Raw genomic sequence first — 23,840 nt, 5'->3', positions numbered from 1 at the left:
GGCCTTTTGAACTTATTTGTGGTCAAAGGGTCCTCAAAATTTTTCAAACTATATAAAGTTATAGAATTCTTTTGATGATAAATCAGCTATTCAGAGGTCCCCTTTTGACCTCCTGAACATTTTTCTGGCCAAAGAGTCCTCGATCTTGGGCTTTCTATATATACTCATAGACTCCCTCTGATGCTTCAAAAGCCACATAGATGTCCATATCTGACCTTTTGAACTTATTTCTGGTCAAAGGGTCCTAAAAAGTTTTTAAACTATATAAAGTTATAGACTCTTTCTGATGATAAATCAGCTATTCAGAGTTCCCCTTTTGACCTACTGAACATATTTCTGGCCAAAGAGTCCTAAAAGATTAATACAATACATTCAGACTGATATCTTCGGATGTTATATCCTCCTGACAAAAGACCATATTTGACATACTGAATTTTTTTCTTTCCAAGGAGTATTCGAAACTTGGGCTTTCCATACATACTCCTTCTGATGCTTCATAAGCCATATATATATATGTCCATATGACCTTTTGAACTTATTTGTGGTCAAAGGCTCCTCAAAATTTTTCAAACTATATAAAGTTATAGAATCCTTTTGATGATAAATCAGCTATTCAGAGGTTTTGACCTCCTGAACATATTTCTGGCCAAAGAGTCCTCGATATTGGGCTTTCTATACATACTCATAGACTCGTTCTGATGCTTCATAAGCCATATAGATGTCCATAACTGACCTTTTGAACCTATTTGTGGTCAAAGTGTCCTCAAAATTTTTCAAACTATATAAAGTTATAGAATTCTATTGATGATAAATCAGCTATTCAGAGGTCCCCTTTTGACCTCCTGAACATATTTCTGGCCAAAGAGTCCTCGATCTTGTGCTTTCTATACATACTCATAGACTCCCTCTGATGCGTCCTAAGCCATATAGATGTCCATATCTGACCTTTTGAACCTATTTGTCGTCAAAGTGTCCTCAAAATTTTTCAAACTATATAAAGTTATAGAATTCTTTTGATGATAAATCAGCTATTCAGAGGTCCCCTTTTGACCTCCTGAACATATTTCTGGCCAAAGAGTCCTCGATCTTGGGCTTTCTATATATACTCATAGACTCCCTCTGATGCTTCAAAAGCCACATAGATGTCCATATCTGACCTTTTGAACTTATTTCTGGTCAAAGGGTCCTAAAAAGTTTTTAAACTATATAAAGTTATAGACTCTTTCTGATGATAAATCAGCTATTCAGAGTTCCCCTTTTGACCTACTGAACATATTTCTGGCCAAAGAGTCCTAAAAGATTAATACAATATATTCAGACTGATATCTTCGGATGTTATATCCTCCTGACAAAAGACCATATTTGACATACTGAATTTTTTTCTGTCCAAGGAGTATTCGAAACTTGGGCTTTCTATACATACTCCTTCTGATGCTTCATAAGCCATATATATATGTCCATATGACCTTTTGAACTTATTTGTGGTCAAAGGGTCCTCAAAATTTTTCAAACTATATAAAGTTATAGAATCCTTTTGATGATAAATCAGCTATTCAGAGGTTTTGTCCTCCTGAACATATTTCTGTCCTCGATCTTGGGCTTTCTATACATACTCATAGACTCCTTCTGATGCGTCATAAGCCATATAGATGTCCATATCTGACCTTTTGAACTTATTTGTGGTCAAAGGGTCCTCAAAATTTTTCAAACCATATAAAGTTATAGAATTCTTTTTATGATAAATCAGCTATTCAGAGGTCCCCTTTTGACCTCCTGAACATATTTCTGGCCAAAGAGTCCTCGATCTTGTGCTTTCTATACATACTCATAGACTCCTTCTGATGCTTCATAAGCCATATAGATGTCCATATCTGACCTTTTGAACCTATTTGTCGTCAAAGTGTCCTCAAAATTTTTCAAACTATATAAAGTTATAGAATTCTTTTGATGATAAATCAGGTATTCAGAGGTCCCCTTTTGACCTCCTGAACATATTTCTGGCCAAAGAGTCCTCGATCTTGGGCTTTCTATATATACTCATAGACTCCCTCTGATGCTTCAAAAGCCACATAGATGTCCATATCTGACCTTTTGAACTTATTTCTGGTCAAAGGGTCCTAAAAAGTTTTTAAACTATATAAAGTTATAGACTCTTTCTGATGATAAATCAGCTATTCAGAGGTCCCCCTTTGACCTACTGAACATATTTCTGGCTAAAAACTCCTAAAAAATTAATTCAATACATTCAAGACTGATATCTTCGGATGTTATATCCTCCTGACAAAAGACCATATTTGACATACTGAATTTTTTTCTGGCCAAGGAGTTTTCGAAACTTGGGCTTTCTATACATACTCCTTCTGATGCTTCATAAGCCATATAGATGTCCATAACTGACGTTTTGAACTTATTTGTGGTCAAAGTGTCCTCAAAAATTTTCAAACAAAAAAAAATTATAGACTCCTTTTGATGATAAATCAGTATTTCAAGGGGCCCCTTTTGACCTCCTGAACATATTTCTGGCCAAAAAGTCCTCGATCTTGGGCTTTCTATATATACTCATAGACTCCCACTGATGCTTCAAAATCCATATAGATGTCCATATCTGACCTTTTGAACTTATTTGTGGTCAAAGGGTCCTCAAAATGTTTTAAACTACACAAAGTTATAGAATCCTTTTGATGATAAATCAGCTATTCAGAGGTTTTGACCTCCTGAACATATTTCTGGCCAAAGAGTCCTCGATCTTGGGCTTTCTATACATACTCATAGACTCCTTCTGATGCATCATAAGCCATATAGATGTCCATCTCTGACCTTTTGAACCTATTTGTGGTCAAAGTGTCCTCAAAATTTTTCAAACTATTCAAAGTTATAGAATTCTTTTGATGATAAATCAGCTATTCAGAGGTCCCCTTTTGACCTCTTGAACATATTTCTGGCCAAGGAGTATTCGAAACTTGGGCTTTCTATACATACTCCTTCTGATGCTTCATAAGCCATATATATATGTCCATATGACCTTTTGAACTTATTTTTGGTCAAAGTGTCCTCAAAATTTTTCAAACTATATAAAGTTATAGAATCCTTTTGATGATAAATCAGCTATTCAGAGGTCCCCTTTTGACCTCCTGAACATATTTCTGGCCAAAGAGTCCTCGATCTTGGGCTTTCTATACATACTCATAGACTCCTTCTGATGCATCATAAGCCATATAGATGTCCATCTCTGACCTTTTGAACTCATTTGTGGTCAAAGTGTCCTCAAAATCTTTCAAACTATATATAGTTATAGAATTCTTTTGATGATAAATCAGCTATTCAGAGGTCCTCTTTTGACCTCCTGAACATATTTCTGGCCAAAGAGTCCTCGACCTTGGGCTTTCTATACATACTCATAGACTCCTTCTGATGCTTCATAAGCCATATAGATGTCCATATCTGTCCTTTTGATCTTATTTGTGGTCAAAGTGTCCTCAAAATTTTTCAAACTATATAAAGTTCTAGAATCCTTTTGATGATAAATCAGCTATTCAGAGGTTTTGACCTCCTGAACATATTTCTGGCCAAAGAGTCCTCGATCTTGGGCTTTCTATTCATTCTCATAGACTCCTTCTTATGCATCATAAGCCATATAGATGTCCATATCTGACCTTTTGAACTTATTTGTGGTCGAAGTGTCCTCAACAGAAATATCTTCAGGAGGTCAAAAGGGGACCTCTGTATAGCTGATTTATCATCAAAAGGAATCTATTACTTTATATAGTTTGAAATATTTTGAGGATACTTTGACCACAAATAAGTTCAAAAGGTCAGATATGGACATATATATGGCTTATGAAGCATCAGAAGGTATAGAAAGCCCAAGTTTCGAATTCTCCTTGGCCAGAAAAAAATTCAGTATGTCAAATATGGACTTTTGTCAGGAGGACATAACATCCAAAGATATCAGTCTGAATGTATTGTATTAATCTTTTAGGACTCTTTGGCCAGAAATATGTTCAGGAGTGTCAAAAGGGGCCCCATGAAATACTGTTTTATCATCAAAAGGAGTCTATAACTTTATATAGTTTGAACATTTTTGAGGACACTTTGACCACAAATAAGTTCAAAAGGTAAGATATGGACATCTATATGGCTTATGAAACATCAGAAGAAGTATGTATAGAAAGCCCAAGTTTCGAATACTCCTTGGCCAGAAAAAAATTCATTATGTCAAATATGGTCTTTTGTCAGGAGGATATAACATCGAAAGATATCAGTCTGAATGTATTGTATTAATCTTTTAGGACTCTTTGGCGAGAAATATGTTCAGGAGGTCAAATGACCTCTGAATAGCTGATTTATCATCAAAAGAATTCTATAACCTTATATAGTTTGAAAAATTTTGAGGACACTTTGACCACAAATAAGTTCAAAAGGTCAGATATGGACATCTATATGGCTTATGAAGCATCAGAAGGAGTCTATGGGTATGTATAGAAAGCCCAAGATCGAGGACTCTTTGGCCAGAAATATGTTCAGGAGGTCAAAAGGGGACCTCTGAATAGCTGATATATCATCAAAAGAATTCTATAACTTTATATAGTTTGAAAACTTTTGAGGACACTTTGACCACAAATAAGTTCAAAAGGACAGATATGGACATCTATATGGCTTATGAAGCATCAGAAGGAGTCTATGGGTATGTATAGAAAGCCCAAGATCGAGGACTCTATGTATAGAAAGCCCAAGATCGAGGACTCTTTGGCCAGAAATATGTTCAGGAGGTCAAAAGGGGACCTCTGAATAGCTGATTTATCATCAAAAGAATTCTATAACTTTATATAGTTTGAAAACTTTTGAGGACACTTTGACCACAAATAAGTTCAAAAGGTCAGATATGGACATCTATATGGCTTATGAAGCATCAGAAGGAATCTATGAGTATATATAGAAAGCCCAAGATCGAGGACTCTTTCGCCAGAAATATGTTCAGGAGGTCAAAACCTCGGAATAGCTGATTTATCATCAAAATGATTCTAGAACTTTATATAGTTTGAAAAATTTTGAGGACACTTTGACCACAAATAAGTTCAAAAGGTCATATATGGACATCTATATGGCTTATGAAGCATCAGACGGAGTCTATATGTATAGAAAGCCCAAGATCGAGGACTCTTTGGCCAGAAATATGTTTAGGAGGTCAAAAGGGGACCTCTGAATAGCTGATTTATCATCAAAAGAATTATATAACTTTATATAGTTTGAAAACTTTTGAGGACACTTTGACCACAAATAAGTTCAAAAGGTCAGATATGGACATCTATATGGCTTATGATGCATCAGAAGGAGTCTATGAGTATGTATAGAAAGCCCAAGATCGAGGACTCTTTGGCCAGAAATATGTTCAGGAGGTCAAAACCTCTGAATAGCTGATTTATCATAAAAAGGATTCTATAACTTTATATAGTTTGAGAAATTTTGAGGACACTTTGACCACAAATAAGTTCAAAAGGTCAGATATGGACATCTATATGGCTTATGAAGCATCAGAAGGAATCTATTAGTATATATAGAAAGCCCAAGATCGAGGACTCTTTCGCCAGAAATATGTTCAGGAGGTCAAAACCTCTGAATAGCTGATTTATCATCAAAAGGATTCTAGAAGTTTATATAGTTTGAAAAATTTTGAGGACACTTTGACCACAAATAAGTTCAAAAGGACCGATATGGACATCTATATGGCTTATGAAGCATCAGAAGGAGTCTCTGGGTATGTATAGACAGCCCAAGGTCGAGGACTCTTTGGCCAGAAATATATTCAGGAGGTCAAAAGAGGACCTCTGAAAAGCTGATTTATCATCAAAAGAATTCTATAACTTTAAATAGTTTGAAAAATTTTGAGGACACTTTGACCACAAATGAGTTCAAAAGGTCAGAGATGGACATCTATATGGCTTATGATGCATCAGAAGGAGTCTATGAGTATGTATAGAAAGCCCAAGATCAAGGACTCTTTGGCCAGAAATATGTTCAGGAGGTCAAAACCTCTGAATAGCTGATTTATCATTAAAAGGATTCTAGAACTTTATATAATTTGAAAAATTTTGAGGACACTTTGACCACAAATAAGTTCAAAAGGTCAGATATGGACATCTATATGGCTTATGAAGCATCAGAAGGAGTCTATGAGTATGTATCGAAAGTCCAAGGTCGAGGACTCTTTGGCCAGAAATATGTTCAGGAGGTCAAAAGAGGACCTCTGAATAGCTGATTTATCATCATTAGAATTCCATAACTTTATATAGTTTGAAAAATTTTGAGGACCCTTTGACCAGAAATAAGTTCAAAAGGTCAGATATGGACGTCTATATAGATTTTGAAGCATCAGAGGGAGTCTATGAGTATATATAGAAAGCCCAAGATCGAGGACTCTTTTGTGAGAAATATGTTCAGGAGGTCAAAAGGGGACCTCTGAATAGCTGATTTATCATGAAAAGAATTCTATAACTTTATACAGTTTGAAAAATTTTGAGGACCCTTTGACCACAAATAAGTTCAAAAGGTCAGATATGGACATCTATATGGCTTATGAAGCATCAGAAGGAGTCTATGAGTATATATAGAAAGCCCATTATCGAGGACTCTTTGGCCAGAAATATGTTCAGGAGGTCAAAACCTCTGAAATACTGTTTTATCATCAAAAGGAGTCTATAACTTGATATAGCTTGAACATTTTTGAGGACACTTTGACCACAAATAAGTTCAAAAGGTAAGATATGGACATCTATATGGCTTATGAAGCATCAGAAGAAGTATGTATAGAAAGCCCAAGTTTCGAATACTCCTTAGCCAGAAAAAAATTCATTATGTCAAATATGGTCTTTTGTCAGGAGGATATAACATCTGAAGATGGCAGTCTGAATGTATTGTATTAATCTTTTAGGACTCTTTGGCGAGAAATATGTTCAGGAGGTCAAATGACCTCTGAATAGCTGATTTATCATCAAAGGAATTCTATAACCTTATATAGTTTGAAAAACTTTTGAGGACACTTTGACCACAAATAAGTTCAAAAGGTCAGATATGGACATCTATATGGCTTATGAAACATCAGAAGGAGTCTATGGGTATGTATAGAAAGCCCAAGATCGAGGACTCTTTGGCCAGAAATATGTTCAGGAGGTCAAAAGGGGACCTCTGAATAGCTGATTTATCATCAAAAGAATTATATAACTTTATATAGTTTGAAAACTTTTGAGGACACTTTGACCACAAATAAGTTCAAAAGGTCAGATATGGACATCTATATGGCTTATGATGCATCAGAAGGAGTCTATGAGTATGTATAGAAAGCCCAAGATCGAGGACTCTTTGGCCAGAAATATGTTCAGGAGGTCAAAACCTCTGAATAGCTGATTTATCATAAAAAGGATTCTATAACTTTATATAGTTTGAGAAATTTTGAGGACACTTTGACCACAAATAAGTTCAAAAGGTCAGATATGGACATCTATATGGCTTATGAAGCATCAGAAGGAATCTATTAGTATATATAGAAAGCCCAAGATCGAGGACTCTTTCGCCAGAAATATGTTCAGGAGGTCAAAACCTCTGAATAGCTGATTTATCATCAAAAGGATTCTAGAAGTTTATATAGTTTGAAAAATTTTTGAGGACACTTTGACCACAAATAAGTTCAAAAGGACCGATATGGACATCTATATGGCTTATGAAGCATCAGAAGGAGTCTCTGGGTATGTATAGACAGCCCAAGGTCGAGGACTCTTTGGCCAGAAATATATTCAGGAGGTCAAAAGAGGACCTCTGAAAAGCTGATTTATCATCAAAAGAATTCTATAACTTTAAATAGTTTGAAAAATTTTGAGGACACTTTGACCACAAATGAGTTCAAAAGGTCAGAGATGGACATCTATATGGCTTATGATGCATCAGAAGGAGTCTATGAGTATGTATAGAAAGCCCAAGATCAAGGACTCTTTGGCCAGAAATATGTTCAGGAGGTCAAAACCTCTGAATAGCTGATTTATCATTAAAAGGATTCTAGAACTTTATATAATTTGAAAAATTTTGAGGACACTTTGACCACAAATAAGTTCAAAAGGTCAGATATGGACATCTATATGGCTTATGAAGCATCAGAAGGAGTCTATGAGTATGTATCGAAAGTCCAAGGTCGAGGACTCTTTGGCCAGAAATATGTTCAGGAGGTCAAAAGAGGACCTCTGAATAGCTGATTTATCATCATTAGAATTCCATAACTTTATATAGTTTGAAAAATTTTGAGGACCCTTTGACCAGAAATAAGTTCAAAAGGTCAGATATGGACGTCTATATAGATTTTGAAGCATCAGAGGGAGTCTATGAGTATATATAGAAAGCCCAAGATCGAGGACTCTTTTGTGAGAAATATGTTCAGGAGGTCAAAAGGGGACCTCTGAATAGCTGATTTATCATGAAAAGAATTCTATAACTTTATACAGTTTGAAAAATTTTGAGGACCCTTTGACCACAAATAAGTTCAAAAGGTCAGATATGGACATCTATATGGCTTATGAAGCATCAGAAGGAGTCTATGAGTATATATAGAAAGCCCATTATCGAGGACTCTTTGGCCAGAAATATGTTCAGGAGGTCAAAACCTCTGAAATACTGTTTTATCATCAAAAGGAGTCTATAACTTGATATAGCTTGAACATTTTTGAGGACACTTTGACCACAAATAAGTTCAAAAGGTAAGATATGGACATCTATATGGCTTATGAAGCATCAGAAGAAGTATGTATAGAAAGCCCAAGTTTCGAATACTCCTTAGCCAGAAAAAAATTCATTATGTCAAATATGGTCTTTTGTCAGGAGGATATAACATCTGAAGATAGCAGTCTGAATGTATTGTATTAATCTTTTAGGACTCTTTGGCGAGAAATATGTTCAGGAGGTCAAATGACCTCTGAATAGCTGATTTATCATCAAAGGAATTCTATAACCTTATATAGTTTGAAAAACTTTTGAGGACACTTTGACCACAAATAAGTTCAAAAGGTCAGATATGGACATCTATATGGCTTATGAAACATCAGAAGGAGTCTATGGGTATGTATAGAAAGCCCAAGATCGAGGACTCTTTGGCCAGAAATATGTTCAGGAGGTCAAAAGGGGACCTCTGAATAGCTGATATATCATCAAAAGAATTCTATAACTTTATATAGTTTGAAAACTTTTGAGGACACTTTGACCACAAATAAGTTCAAAAGGACAGATATGGACATCTTTATGGCTTATGAAGCATCAGAAGGAGTCTATGGGTATGTATAGAAAGCCCAAGATCGAGGACTCTTTGGCCAGAAATATGTTCAGGAGGTCAAAAGGGGACCTCTGAATAGCTGATTTATCATCAAAAGAATTCTATAACTTTATATAGTTTGAAAACTTTTGAGGACACTTTGACCACAAATAAGTTCAAAAGGTCAGATATGGACATCTATATGGCTTATGATGCATCAGAAGGAGTCTATGAGTATGTATAGAAGGCCCAAGATCGAGGACTCTTTGGCCAGAAATATGTTCAGGAGGTCAAAACCTCTGAATAGCTGATTTATCATAAAAAGGATTCTACAACTTTATATAGTTTGAGAAATTTTGAGGACACTTTGACCACAAATAAGTTCAAAAGGTCAGATATGGACATCTATATGGCTTATGAAGCATCAGAAGGAATCTATGAGTATAAATAGAAAGCCCAAGATCGAGGACTCTTTGGTGAGAAATATGTTCAGGAGGTCAAAAGGGGACCTCTGAATAGCTGATTTATCATCAAAAGAATTCTATAACTTTATATAGTTTGAAAACTTTTGAGGACACTTTGACCACAAATAAGTTCAAAAGGACAGATATGGACATCTTTATGGCTTATGAAGCATCAGAAGGAGTCTATGGGTATGTATAGAAAGCCCAAGGTCGAGGACTCTTTGGCCAGAAATATGTTCAGGAGGTCAAAAGGGGCCCCATGAAATACTGTTTTATCATCAAAAGGAGTCTATAACTTGATATAGCTTGAACATTTTTGAGGACACTTTGACCACAAATAAGTTCAAAAGGTAAGATATGGACATCTATATGGCTTATGAAGCATCAGAAGAAATATGTATAGAAAGCCCAAGTTTCGAATACTCCTTGGCCAGAAAAAAATTCATTATGTCAAATATGGTATTTTGTCAGGAGGATATAACATCTGAAGATATCAGTCTGAATGTATTGTATTAATCTTTTAGGACTCTTTGGCGAGAAATATGTTCAGGAGGTCAAATGACCTCTGAATAGCTGATTTATCATCAAAAGAATTCTATAACCTTATATAGTTTGAAAAATTTTGAGGACACTTTGACCACAAATAAGTTCAAAAGGTCAGATATGGACATCTATATGGCTTATGAAGCATCAGAAGGAGTCTATGGGTATGTATAGAAAGCCCAAGATCGAGGACTCTTTGGCCAGAAATATGTTCAGGAGGTCAAAAGGGGACCTCTGAATAGCTGATATATCATCAAAAGAATTCTATAACTTTATATAGTTTGAAAAATTTTGAGGACACTTTGACCACAAATAAGTTCAAAAGGACAGATATGGACATCTATATGGCTTATGAAGCATCAGAAGGAGTCTATGGGTATGTATAGAAAGCCCAAGATCGAGGACTCTTTGGCCAAAAATATGTTCAGGAGGTCAAAAGGGGACCTCTGAATAGCTGATTTATCATCAAAAGAATTCTATAACTTTATATAGTTTGAAAACTTTTGAGGACACTTTGACCACAAATAAGTTCAAAAGGTCATATATGGACATCTATATGGCTTATGAAGCATCAGACGGAGTCTATATGTATAGAAAGCCCAAGATCGAGGACTCTTTGGCCAGAAATATGTTCAGGAGGTCAAAAGGGGACCTCTGAATAGCTGATTTATCATCAAAAGAATTCTATAACTTTATATAGTTTGAAAACTTTTGAGGACACTTTGACCACAAATAAGTTCAAAAGGACCGATATGGACATCTATATGGCTTATGAAGCATCAGAAGGAGTCTATGGGTATGTATAGAAAGCCCAAGGTCGAGGACTCTTTGGCCAGAAATATGTTCAGGAGGTCAAAAGAGGACCTCTGAAAAGCTGATTTATCATCAAAAGAATTCTATAACTTTATATAGTTTGAAAAATTTTGAGGACACTTTGACCACAAATGAGTTCAAAAGGTCAGAGATGGACATCTATATGGCTTATGATGCATCAGAAGGAGTCTATGAGTATGTATAGAAAGCCCAAGATCAAGGACTCTTTGGCCAGAAATATGTTCAGGAGGTCAAAACCTCTGAATAGCTGATTTATCATAAAAAGGATTCTATAACTTTATATAGTTTGAGAAATTTTGAGGACACTTTGACCACAAATAAGTTCAAAAGGTCAGATATGGACATCTATATGGCTTATGAAGCATCAGAAGGAATCTATGAGTATGTATAGAAAGCCCAAGATCGAGGACTCTTTGGCCAGAAATATGTTCAGGAGGTCAAAAGGGGACCTCTGAATAGCTGATATATCATCAAAAGAATTCTATAACTTTATATAGTTTGAAAACTTTTGAGGACACTTTGACCACAAGTAAGTTCAAAAGGACAGATATGGACATCTATATGGCTTATGAAGCATCAGAAGGAGTCTATGGGTATGTATAGAAAGCCCAAGATCGAGGACTCTTTGGCCAGAAATATGTTCAGGAGGTCAAAAGGGGACCTCTGAATAGCTGATTTATCATCAAAAGAATTCTATAACTTTATATAGTTTGAAAACTTTTGAGGACACTTTGACCACAAATAAGTTCAAAAGGTCATATATGGACATCTATATGGCTTATGAAGCATCAGACGGAGTCTATATGTATAGAAAGCCCAAGATCGAGGACTCTTTGGCCAGAAATATGTTCAGGAGGTCAAAAGGGGACCTCTGAATAGCTGATTTATCATCAAAAGAATTCTATAACTTTATATAGTTTGGAAACTTTTGAGGACACTTTGACCACAAATAAGTTCAAAAGGACCGATATGGACATCTATATGGCTTATGAAGCATCAGAAGGAGTCTATGGGTATGTATAGAAAGCCCAAGGTCGAGGACTCTTTGGCCAGAAATATGTTCAGGAGGTCAAAAGAGGACCTCTGAAAAGCTGATTTATCATCAAAAGAATTCTATAACTTTATATAGTTTGAAAAATTTTGAGGACACTTTGACCACAAATGAGTTCAAAAGGTCAGAGATGGACATCTATATGGCTTATGATGCATCAGAAGGAGTCTATGAGTATGTATAGAAAGCCCAAGATCAAGGACTCTTTGGCCAGAAATATGTTCAGGAGGTCAAAACCTCTGAATAGCTGATTTATCATTAAAAGGATTCTAGAACTTTATATAATTTGAAAAATTTTGAGGACACTTTGACCACAAATAAGTTCAAAAGGTCAGATATGGACATCTATATGGCTTATGAAGCATCAGAAGGAGTCTATGAGTATGTATCGAAAGTCCAAGGTCGAGGACTCTTTGGCCAGAAATATGTTCAGGAGGTCAAAAGAGGACCTCTGAATAGCTGATTTATCATCATTAGAATTCCATAACTTTATATAGTTTGAAAAATTTTGAGGACCCTTTGACCAGAAATAAGTTCAAAAGGTCAGATATGGACGTCTATATAGATTTTGAAGCATCAGAGGGAGTCTATGAGTATATATAGAAAGCCCAAGATCGAGGACTCTTTTGTGAGAAATATGTTCAGGAGGTCAAAAGGGGACCTCTGAATAGCTGATTTATCATGAAAAGAATTCTATAACTTTATACAGTTTGAAAAATTTTGAGGACCCTTTGACCACAAATAAGTTCAAAAGGTCAGATATGGACATCTATATGGCTTATGAAGCATCAGAAGGAGTCTATGAGTATATATAGAAAGCCCATTATCGAGGACTCTTTGGCCAGAAATATGTTCAGGAGGTCAAAACCTCTGAAATACTGTTTTATCATCAAAAGGAGTCTATAACTTGATATAGCTTGAACATTTTTGAGGACACTTTGACCACAAATAAGTTCAAAAGGTAAGATATGGACATCTATATGGCTTATGAAGCATCAGAAGAAGTATGTATAGAAAGCCCAAGTTTCGAATACTCCTTAGCCAGAAAAAAATTCATTATGTCAAATATGGTCTTTTGTCAGGAGGATATAACATCTGAAGATAGCAGTCTGAATGTATTGTATTAATCTTTTAGGACTCTTTGGCGAGAAATATGTTCAGGAGGTCAAATGACCTCTGAATAGCTGATTTATCATCAAAGGAATTCTATAACCTTATATAGTTTGAAAAACTTTTGAGGACACTTTGACCACAAATAAGTTCAAAAGGTCAGATATGGACATCTATATGGCTTATGAAACATCAGAAGGAGTCTATGGGTATGTATAGAAAGCCCAAGATCGAGGACTCTTTGGCCAGAAATATGTTCAGGAGGTCAAAAGGGGACCTCTGAATAGCTGATATATCATCAAAAGAATTCTATAACTTTATATAGTTTGAAAACTTTTGAGGACACTTTGACCACAAATAAGTTCAAAAGGACAGATATGGACATCTTTATGGCTTATGAAGCATCAGAAGGAGTCTATGGGTATGTATAGAAAGCCCAAGATCGAGGACTCTTTGGCCAGAAATATGTTCAGGAGGTCAAAAGGGGACCTCTGAATAGCTGATTTATCATCAAAAGAATTCTATAACTTTATATAGTTTGAAAACTTTTGAGGACACTTTGACCACAAATAAGTTCAAAAGGTCAGATATGGACATCTATATGGCTTATGATGCATCAGAAGGAGTCTATGAGTATGTATAGAAAGCCCAAGATCGAGGACTCTTTGGCCAGAAATATGTTCAGGAGGTCAAAACCTCTGAATAGCTGATTTATCATAAAAAGGATTCTACAACTTTATATAGTTTGAGAAATTTTGAGGACACTTTGACCACAAATAAGTTCAAAAGGTCAGATATGGACATCTATATGGCTTATGAAGCATCAGAAGGAATCTATGAGTATAAATAGAAAGCCCAAGATCGAGGACTCTTTGGTGAGAAATATGTTCAGGAGGTCAAAAGGGGACCTCTGAATAGCTGATTTATCATCAAAAGAATTCTATAACTTTATATAGTTTGAAAACTTTTGAGGACACTTTGACCACAAATAAGTTCAAAAGGACAGATATGGACATCTTTATGGCTTATGAAGCATCAGAAGGAGTCTATGGGTATGTATAGAAAGCCCAAGGTCGAGGACTCTTTGGCCAGAAATATGTTCAGGAGGTCAAAAGGGGCCCCATGAAATACTGTTTTATCATCAAAAGGAGTCTATAACTTGATATAGCTTGAACATTTTTGAGGACACTTTGACCACAAATAAGTTCAAAAGGTAAGATATGGACATCTATATGGCTTATGAAGCATCAGAAGAAATATGTATAGAAAGCCCAAGTTTCGAATACTCCTTGGCCAGAAAAAAATTCATTATGTCAAATATGGTATTTTGTCAGGAGGATATAACATCTGAAGATATCAGTCTGAATGTATTGTATTAATCTTTTAGGACTCTTTGGCGAGAAATATGTTCAGGAGGTCAAATGACCTCTGAATAGCTGATTTATCATCAAAAGAATTCTATAACCTTATATAGTTTGAAAAATTTTGAGGACACTTTGACCACAAATAAGTTCAAAAGGTCAGATATGGACATCTATATGGCTTATGAAGCATCAGAAGGAGTCTATGGGTATGTATAGAAAGCCCAAGATCGAGGACTCTTTGGCCAGAAATATGTTCAGGAGGTCAAAAGGGGACCTCTGAATAGCTGATATATCATCAAAAGAATTCTATAACTTTATATAGTTTGAAAAATTTTGAGGACACTTTGACCACAAATAAGTTCAAAAGGACAGATATGGACATCTATATGGCTTTTGAAGCATCAGAAGGAGTCTATGGGTATGTATAGAAAGCCCAAGATCGAGGACTCTTTGGCCAAAAATATGTTCAGGAGGTCAAAAGGGGACCTCTGAATAGCTGATTTATCATCAAAAGAATTCTATAACTTTATATAGTTTGAAAACTTTTGAGGACACTTTGACCACAAATAAGTTCAAAAGGTCATATATGGACATCTATATGGCTTATGAAGCATCAGACGGAGTCTATATGTATAGAAAGCCCAAGATCGAGGACTCTTTGGCCAGAAATATGTTCAGGAGGTCAAAAGGGGACCTCTGAATAGCTGATTTATCATCAAAAGAATTCTATAACTTTATATAGTTTGAAAACTTTTGAGGACACTTTGACCACAAATAAGTTCAAAAGGACCGATATGGACATCTATATGGCTTATGAAGCATCAGAAGGAGTCTATGGGTATGTATAGAAAGCCCAAGGTCGAGGACTCTTTGGCCAGAAATATGTTCAGGAGGTCAAAAGAGGACCTCTGAAAAGCTGATTTATCATCAAAAGAATTCTATAACTTTATATAGTTTGAAAACTTTTGAGGACACTTTGACCACAAATGAGTTCAAAAGGTCAGAGATGGACATCTATATGGCTTATGATGCATCAGAAGGAGTCTATGAGTATGTATAGAAAGCCCAAGATCAAGGACTCTTTGGCCAGAAATATGTTCAGGAGGTCAAAACCTCTGAATAGCTGATTTATCATAAAAAGGATTCTATAACTTTATATAGTTTGAGAAATTTTGAGGACACTTTGACCACAAATAAGTTCAAAAGGTCAGATATGGACATCTATATGGCTTATGAAGCATCAGAAGGAATCTATGAGTATGTATAGAAAGCCCAAGATCGAGGACTCTTTGGCCAGAAATATGTTCAGGAGGTCAAAAGGGGACCTCTGAATAGCTGATATATCATCAAAAGAATTCTATAACTTTATATAGTTTGAAAACTTTTGAGGACACTTTGACCACAAGTAAGTTCAAAAGGACAGATATGGACATCTATATGGCTTATGAAGCATCAGAAGGAGTCTATGGGTATGTATAGAAAGCCCAAGATCGAGGACTCTTTGGCCAGAAATATGTTCAGGAGGTCAAAAGGGGACCTCTGAATAGCTGATTTATCATCAAAAGAATTCTATAACTTTATATAGTTTGAAAACTTTTGAGGACACTTTGACCACAAATAAGTTCAAAAGGTCATATATGGACATCTATATGGCTTATGAAGCATCAGACGGAGTCTATATGTATAGAAAGCCCAAGATCGAGGACTCTTTGGCCAGAAATATGTTCAGGAGGTCAAAAGGGGACCTCTGAATAGCTGATTTATCATCAAAAGAATTCTATAACTTTATATAGTTTGGAAACTTTTGAGGACACTTTGACCACAAATAAGTTCAAAAGGACCGATATGGACATCTATATGGCTTATGAAGCATCAGAAGGAGTCTATGGGTATGTATAGAAAGCCCAAGGTCGAGGACTCTTTGGCCAGAAATATGTTCAGGAGGTCAAAAGAGGACCTCTGAAAAGCTGATTTATCATCAAAAGAATTCTATAACTTTATATAGTTTGAAAAATTTTGAGGACCCTTTGACCACAAATAAGTTCAAAAGGTCAGATATGGACATCTATATGGCTTATGAAGCATCAGAAAGAGTCTATGAGTATATATAGAAAGCCCATTATCGAGGACTCTTTGGCCAGAAATATGTTCAGGAGGTCAAAAGGGGCCCCATGAAATACTGTTTTATCATCAAAAGGAGTCTATAACTTGATATAGCTTGAACATTTTTGAGGACACTTTGACCACAAATAAGTTCAAAAGGTAAGATATGGACATCTATATGGCTTATGAAGCATCAGAAGAAGTATGTATAGAAAGCCCAAGTTTCGAATACTCCTTGGCCAGAAAAAATTCATTATGTCAAATATGGTATTTTGTCAGGAGGATATAACATCTGAAGATATCAGTCTGAATGTATTGTATTAATCTTTTAGGACTCTTTGGCGAGAAATATGTTCAGGAGGTCAAATGACCTCTGAATAGCTGATTTATCATCAAAAGAATTCTATAACCTTATATAGTTTGAAAAATTTTGAGGACACTTTGACCACAAATAAGTTCAAAAGGTCAGATATGGACATCTATATGGCTTATGAAGCATCAGAAGGAGTCTATGGGTATGTATAGAAAGCCCAAGATCGAGGACTCTTTGGCCAGAAATATGTTCAGGAGGTCAAAAGGGGACCTCTGAATAGCTGATTTATCATCAAAAGAATTCTATAACCTTATATAGTTTGAAAACTTTTGAGGACACTTTGACCACAAATAAGTTCAAAAGGACAGATATGGACATCTATATGGCTTATGAAGCATCAGAAGGAGTCTATGGGTATGTATAGAAAGCCCAAGATCGAGGACTCTTTGGCCAGAAATATGTTCAGGAGGTCAAAAGGGGACCTCTGAATAGCTGATTTATCATCAAAAGAATTCTATAACTTTATATAGTTTGAAAAATTTTGAGGACACTTTGACCACAAATAAGTTCAAAAGGTCATATATGGACATCTATATGGCTTATGAAGCATCAGACAGAGTCTATATGTATAGAAAGCCCAAGATCGAGGACTCTTTGGCCAGAAATATGTTCAGGAGGTCAAAAGGGGACCTCTGAATAGCTGATTTATCATCAAAAGAATTCTATAACTTTATATAGTTTGAAAACTTTTGAGGACACTTTGACCACAAATAAGTTCAAAAGGACCGATATGGACATCTATATGGCTTATGAAGCATCAGAAGGAGTCTATGGGTATGTATAGAAAGCCCAAGGTCGAGGACTATTTGGCCAGAAATATGTTCAGGAGGTCAAAAGAGGACCTCTGAAAAGCTGATTTATCATCAAAAGAATTCTATAACTTTATATAGTTTGAAAACTTTTGAGGACACTTTGACCACAAATAAGTTCAAAAGGTCAGATATGGACATCTATATGGCTTATGAAGCATCAGAAGGAATCTATGAGTATATATTGAAAGCCCAAGATCGAGGACTCTTTCGCCAGAAATATGTTCAGGAGGTCAAAACCTCGGAATAGCTGATTTATCATCAAAATGATTCTAGAACTTTATATAGTTTGAAAAATTTTGAGGACACTTTGACCACAAATAAGTTCAAAAGGTCATATATGGACATCTATATGGCTTATGAAGCATCAGACGGAGTCTATATGTATAGAAAGCCCAAGATCGAGGACTCTTTGGCCAGAAATATGTTCAGGAGGTCAAAAGGGGACCTCTGAATAGCTGATTTATCATCAAAAGAATTATATAACTTTATATAGTTTGAAAACTTTTGAGGACACTTTGACCACAAATAAGTTCAAAAGGTCAGATATGGACATCTATATGGCTTATGATGCTTTAGAAGGAGTCTATGAGTATGTATAGAAAGCCCAAGATCGAGGACTCTTTGGCCAGAAATATGTTCAGGAGGTCAAAACCTCTGAATAGCTGATTTATCATAAAAAGGATTCTATAACTTTATATAGTTTGAGAAATTTTGAGGACACTTTGACCACAAATAAGTTCAAAAGGTCAGATATGGACATCTATATGGCTTATGAAGCATCAGAAGGAATCTATTAGTATATATAGAAAGCCCAAGATCGAGGACTCTTTCGCCAGAAATATGTTCAGGAGGTCAAAACCTCTGAATAGCTGATTTATCATCAAAAGGATTCTAGAACTTTATATAGTTTGAAAAATTTTGAGGACACTTTGACCACAAATAAGTTCAAAAGGACCGATATGGACATCTATATGGCTTATGAAGCATCAGAAGGAGTCTATGGGTATGTATAGACAGCCCAAGGTCGAGGACTCTTTGGCCAGAAATATATTCAGGAGGTCAAAAGAGGACCTCTGAAAAGCTGATTTATCATCAAAAGAATTCTATAACTTTATATAGTTTGAAAAATTTTGAGGACACTTTGACCACAAATGAGTTCAAAAGGTCAGAGATGGACATCTATATGGCTTATGATGCATCAGAAGGAGTCTATGAGTATGTATAGAAAGCCCAAGATCAAGGACTCTTTGGCCAGAAATATGTTCAGGAGGTCAAAACCTCTGAATAGCTGATTTATCATTAAAAGGATTCTAGAACTTTATATAATTTGAAAAATTTTGAGGACACTTTGACCACAAATAAGTTCAAAAGGTCAGATATGGACATCTATATGGCTTATGAAGCATCAGAAGGAGTCTATGAGTATGTATCGAAAGTCCAAGGTCGAGGACTCTTTGGCCAGAAATATGTTCAGGAGGTCAAAAGAGGACCTCTGAATAGCTGATTTATCATCATTAGAATTCCATAACTTTATATAGTTTGAAAAATTTTGAGGACCCTTTGACCAGAAATAAGTTCAAAAGGTCAGATATGGACGTCTATATAGATTTTGAAGCATCAGAGGGAGTCTATGAGTATATATAGAAAGCCCAAGATCGAGGACTCTTTTGTGAGAAATATGTTCAGGAGGTCAAAAGGGGACCTCTGAATAGCTGATTTATCATGAAAAGAATTCTATAACTTTATACAGTTTGAAAAATTTTGAGGACCCTTTGACCACAAATAAGTTCAAAAGGTCAGATATGGACATCTATATGGCTTATGAAGCATCAGAAGGAGTCTATGAGTATATATAGAAAGCCCATTATCGAGGACTCTTTGGCCAGAAATATGTTCAGGAGGTCAAAACCTCTGAAATACTGTTTTATCATCAAAAGGAGTCTATAACTTGATATAGCTTGAACATTTTTGAGGACACTTTGACCACAAATAAGTTCAAAAGGTAAGATATGGACATCTATATGGCTTATGAAGCATCAGAAGAAGTATGTATAGAAAGCCCAAGTTTCGAATACTCCTTGGCCAGAAAAAAATTCATTATGTCAAATATGGTATTTTGTCAGGAGGATATAACATCTGAAGATATCAGTCTGAATGTATTGTATTAATCTTTTAGGACTCTTTGGCGAGAAATATGTTCAGGAGGTCAAATGACCTCTGAATAGCTGATTTATCATCAAAAGAATTCTATAACCTTATATAGTTTGAAAAATTTTGAGGACACTTTGACCACAAATAAGTTCAAAAGGTCAGATATGGACATCTATATGGCTTATGAAGCATCAGAAGGAGTCTATGGGTATGTATAGAAAGCCCAAGATCGAGGACTCTTTGGCCAGAAATATGTTCAGGAGGTCAAAAGGGGACCTCTGAATAGCTGATATATCATCAAAAGAATTCTATAACTTTATATAGTTTGAAAATTTTTGAGGACACTTTGACCACAAATAAGTTCAAAAGGACAGATATGGACATCTATATGGCTTATGAAGCATCAGAAGGAGTCTATGGGTATGTATAGAAAGCCCAAGATCGAGGACTCTTTGGCCAGAAATATGTTCAGGAGGTCAAAAGGGGACCTCTGAATAGCTGATTTATCATCAAAAGAATTCTATAACTTTATATAGTTTGAAAACTTTTGAGGACACTTTGACCACAAATAAGTTCAAAAGGTCATATATGGACATCTATATGGCTTATGAAGCATCAGACGGAGTCTATATGTATAGAAAGCCCAAGATCGAGGACTCTTTGGCCAGAAATATGTTCAGGAGGTCAAAAGGGGACCTCTGAATAGCTGATTTATCATCAAAAGAATTCTATAACTTTATATAGTTTGAAAACTTTTGAGGACACTTTGACCACAAATAAGTTCAAAAGGACCGATATGGACATCTATATGGCTTATGAAGCATCAGAAGGAGTCTATGGGTATGTATAGAAAGCCCAAGGTCGAGGACTCTTTGGCCAGAAATATGTTCAGGAGGTCAAAAGAGGACCTCTGAAAAGCTGATTTATCATCAAAAGAATTCTATAACTTTATATAGTTTGAAAAATTTTGAGGACACTTTGACCACAAATGAGTTCAAAAGGTCAGAGATGGACATCTATATGGCTTATGATGCATCAGAAGGAGTCTATGAGTATGTATAGAAAGCCCAAGATCAAGGACTCTTTGGCCAGAAATATGTTCAGGAGGTCAAAACCTCTGAATAGCTGATTTATCATAAAAAGGATTCTATAACTTTATATAGTTTGAGAAATTTTGAGGACACTTTGACCACAAATAAGTTCAAAAGGTCAGATATGGACATCTATATGGCTTATGAAGCATCAGAAGGAATCTATGAGTATGTATAGAAAGCCCAAGATCGAGGACTCTTTGGCCAGAAATATGTTCAGGAGGTCAAAAGGGGACCTCTGAATAGCTGATATATCATCAAAAGAATTCTATAACTTTATATAGTTTGAAAACTTTTGAGGACACTTTGACCACAAGTAAGTTCAAAAGGACAGATATGGACATCTATATGGCTTATGAAGCATCAGAAGGAGTCTATGGGTATGTATAGAAAGCCCAAGATCGAGGACTCTTTGGCCAGAAATATGTTCAGGAGGTCAAAAGGGGACCTCTGAATAGCTGATTTATCATCAAAAGAATTCTATAACTTTATATAGTTTGAAAACTTTTGAGGACACTTTGACCACAAATAAGTTCAAAAGGTCATATATGGACATCTATATGGCTTATGAAGCATCAGACGGAGTCTATATGTATAGAAAGCCCAAGATCGAGGACTCTTTGGCCAGAAATATGTTCAGGAGGTCAAAAGGGGACCTCTGAATAGCTGATTTATCATCAAAAGAATTCTATAACTTTATATAGTTTGGAAACTTTTGAGGACACTTTGACCACAAATAAGTTCAAAAGGACCGATATGGACATCTATATGGCTTATGAAGCATCAGAAGGAGTCTATGGGTATGTATAGAAAGCCCAAGGTCGAGGACTCTTTGGCCAGAAATATGTTCAGGAGGTCAAAAGAGGACCTCTGAAAAGCTGATTTATCATCAAAAGAATTCTATAACTTTATATAGTTTGAAAAATTTTGAGGACCCTTTGACCACAAATAAGTTCAAAAGGTCAGATATGGACATCTATATGGCTTATGAAGCATCAGAAAGAGTCTATGAGTATATATAGAAAGCCCATTATCGAGGACTCTTTGGCCAGAAATATGTTCAGGAGGTCAAAAGGGGCCCCATGAAATACTGTTTTATCATCAAAAGGAGTCTATAACTTGATATAGCTTGAACATTTTTGAGGACACTTTGACCACAAATAAGTTCAAAAGGTAAGATATGGACATCTATATGGCTTATGAAGCATCAGAAGAAGTATGTATAGAAAGCCCAAGTTTCGAATACTCCTTGGCCAGAAAAAATTCATTATGTCAAATATGGTATTTTGTCAGGAGGATATAACATCTGAAGATATCAGTCTGAATGTATTGTATTAATCTTTTAGGACTCTTTGGCGAGAAATATGTTCAGGAGGTCAAATGACCTCTGAATAGCTGATTTATCATCAAAAGAATTCTATAACCTTATATAGTTTGAAAAATTTTGAGGACACTTTGACCACAAATAAGTTCAAAAGGTCAGATATGGACATCTATATGGCTTATGAAGCATCAGAAGGAGTCTATGGGTATGTATAGAAAGCCCAAGATCGAGGACTCTTTGGCCAGAAATATGTTCAGGAGGTCAAAAGGGGACCTCTGAATAGCTGATTTATCATCAAAAGAATTCTATAACCTTATATAGTTTGAAAACTTTTGAGGACACTTTGACCACAAATAAGTTCAAAAGGACAGATATGGACATCTATATGGCTTATGAAGCATCAGAAGGAGTCTATGGGTATGTATAGAAAGCCCAAGATCGAGGACTCTTTGGCCAGAAATATGTTCAGGAGGTCAAAAGGGGACCTCTGAATAGCTGATTTATCATCAAAAGAATTCTATAACTTTATATAGTTTGAAAACTTTTGAGGACACTTTGACCACAAATAAGTTCAAAAGGTCATATATGGACATCTATATGGCTTATGAAGCATCAGACGGAGTCTATATGTATAGAAAGCCCAAGATCGAGGACTCTTTGGCCAGAAATATGTTCAGGAGGTCAAAAGGGGACCTCTGAATAGCTGATTTATCATCAAAAGAATTCTATAACTTTATATAGTTTGAAAACTTTTGAGGACACTTTGACCACAAATAAGTTCAAAAGGACCGATATGGACATCTATATGGCTTATGAAGCATCAGAAGGAGTCTATGGGTATGTATAGAAAGCCCAAGGTCGAGGACTATTTGGCCAGAAATATGTTCAGGAGGTCAAAAGAGGACCTCTGAAAAGCTGATTTATCATCAAAAGAATTCTATAACTTTATATAGTTTGAAAAATTTTGAGGACACTTTGACCACAAATGAGTTCAAAAGGTCAGAGATGGACATCTATATGGCTTATGATGCATCAGAAGGAGTCTATGAGTATGTATAGAAAGCCCAAGATCAAGGACTCTTTGGCCAGAAATATGTTCAGGAGGTCAAAACCTCTGAATAGCTGATTTATCATAAAAAGGATTCTATAACTTTATATAGTTTGAGAAATGTTGAGGACACTTTGACCACAAATAAGTTCAAAAGGTCAGATATGGACATCTATATGGCTTATGAAGCATCAGAAGGAATCTATGAGTATGTATAGAAAGCCCAAGATCGAGGACTCTTTGGCCAGAAATATGTTCAGGAGGTCAAAAGGGGACCTCTGAATAG

The sequence above is a fragment of the Scardinius erythrophthalmus genome (assembly GCF_964197995.2).
Source record: "Scardinius erythrophthalmus genome assembly, chromosome: 11".
NCBI lineage: Eukaryota > Metazoa > Chordata > Actinopteri > Cypriniformes > Leuciscidae > Scardinius > Scardinius erythrophthalmus.
The sequence above is the reverse complement of the archived record's forward strand: the minus strand, read 5'-3'. Positions refer to the sequence as shown.